Source organism: Rutidosis leptorrhynchoides, chromosome 5, assembly GCF_046630445.1.
Source record: "Rutidosis leptorrhynchoides isolate AG116_Rl617_1_P2 chromosome 5, CSIRO_AGI_Rlap_v1, whole genome shotgun sequence".
NCBI classification, from domain to species: Eukaryota; Viridiplantae; Streptophyta; class Magnoliopsida; order Asterales; family Asteraceae; genus Rutidosis; species Rutidosis leptorrhynchoides.
Genome location: NC_092337.1, coordinates 95,611,389 through 95,613,828, shown reverse-complemented (window position 1 = coordinate 95,613,828; position 2,440 = coordinate 95,611,389).

Here is a 2,440-nt window from a genome sequence, read left to right as displayed (position 1 = left end):
GTAAGAAATGTAAACTTGAGGGGTCGTTGTGTAAATTGAGCCAAAGTTGATGGACCGTTTACAGTGTGAACGCAAACTCAAAACGACAATCCAAAACAACTGACAAAAATTCGGGTGTGTTTTAGTATATAGGTATAAAATATTAATAATTAATATTTTTGGCTAATAATATACTGTATTAAATAATAATTGCATAATAGTTATTATCTTTTATAAAGTTTAAAGACAAAATTGCTGAAATGGTTCCTGTGGTTTGTAGCAAAATGTTGGTTTCGTCCCTATGCTTTTTTTTATGGATTTGGTCCCAGTAGTTTGTCAATGTTGCTAATTTAGTCCCTATTCCTGACGATCGTCAAACCAAATCTAAATGCCCCATCTAAATAATTTTATTAATCATCATACCTGGTGAATAGATGCACCTTCAAATCGAAGAATAGCAGCAGAAAATGGTGAACAGCAGCACCAGCAATCGATGATTAAAAGTAGCATACGTACCTAGATCTAAAAATTGGATGGTGATGATGATGATATAAAAATTGGAATTAGCAGCACCTTGAGATCTCACTTCTTCGTATCGATGAACAGCAGCAAGGGTATCTGGTTTCGATTGGTTTCGGTGGTTTCACTTCGTCGGCGGTAGGAATACATGTAACCCGATTGCAGGTGGTTTTAAATCATTTCCGGAAGCATGATTGGAGGTGGTTTTTAATTTGTTGTTGTTGCCGTTTTGGTAAACCCATTTGAGAAATTGCAATCCACTATGAATCTATAATTTTAATAGTTGGTCTAGTATGATTTGTGCTGCTTTTAAATCCATTATTGCTGTTTTTTTATTATTTATTACTGTATTATTGAGTTATAGTATGATATAGGATTTAATTTGGAGGGTTATGGTTATAGGAGATGTGGGAACAGATGATGTAATCGATGGATCTTGTTCAATTTTGTAATGTGTTTCTTTCTTTTAATGATGTAATCGATCGATGGATTTGTCCAGTGATGTTGAATTTGGGTTTAATAATGTGTTGTGATGAATTTGTTGGAGACTTTCATGGTTGATGATTGTAATTAAAGTAAAAGTAATACAACATATAGTACAAGTTAATATAAGAAAAAGTAAAATGACAAGTTTACCCTCACATGCATTGCACATGATCAGATTTAACGGCTAATTTAGATGGCTGTCACAAAAATAGGGACTAAATCAGCAACGTTGACAAATCAATAGGACCAAATCCATAAAAAAAAGCATAGAGACGAAACTAACATTTTACTACAAACCACATGGACCATTTCAGCAATTTTGTCAAGTATAAAATAGAATAAATAAATAGTATTTTATATGACTAAAAAGGTATGCAATAAATAAAATAAATTTAAAAAATTAATTAAAATAATAATTGAATAATAATACTATTAAATTAACGAGCCGAGCTTCCTTAAACTCATACGAGCCGAATTCGAGCTTTATTTGCTAGGCTCAAACCGAGTCTAGCTCAAGCTCAGCAAATTCTAAACGAGCCGAGCCCGATTCGAGTCGAGCTCGAACTTAGCTCAACTCGTTTATTCCGGTTTATTCGGTTCGGTTTTTTCGGTTTTGAAACTTATAAAATCAAAACCGAAAAAACTGAAACTAAATTTAAATATAAAAATCATAACCAAAACCAAATCGAAAACCGAATTTGATTTCGGTTTAATTTCGGTTAAAACCGAAAATCACTAAAAATAAAAAATCTTAACCAGCATAAACTTATATATAAATTAGGAATAACAGTTGTGGAATTAACTTAAGTATACATGGTATATAACTGATGTGTTATAGGGGTATATAAAACAGTTATTATTTTTACACTAAATACTATGAAAAATATCATAAATTTAATACTAAAACACAATATGCAAGTATGCCTATCGTATAGAAATATAGCTAGGGTAAATTCCGGGATATCGTTCCAAGGACTACGTAGGTTGTCAACTAGATTTACGGTTAATTATATAGCTATTTTAGTAAGTTAGTAATTTTTAGGGGTTTTATCGTTTAACGACCGATTTGTCAATTGGATTTTCTAATATGAGACTAGCAATTTTTAACAATATTAAGGCACTAAATTTATTCTAAATGGTGAAAAAGTAAACAAAGTTACGACGTAAGGAAATAAAATAATAGTAAAAGTAACAAAAGTTAACTAAAGGAGATAGATATATATTAAAAGAGATTATGTTTACCGAGACATTATAATACACTGTGATGACCCGTAAATTTCTGACCAAATTTAAACTTAATCTTTGTATGATTAACATTTCCGACACGATAAGCAAAGTCTGTAAAACTGAATCTCAAAATTTTTGAACTACTTTTATATATTTAAATACCCTTCGGTTGTTTTTGACGATTCGCGAACAATTATATGTAAATAGATACATATATACTATAACTTGA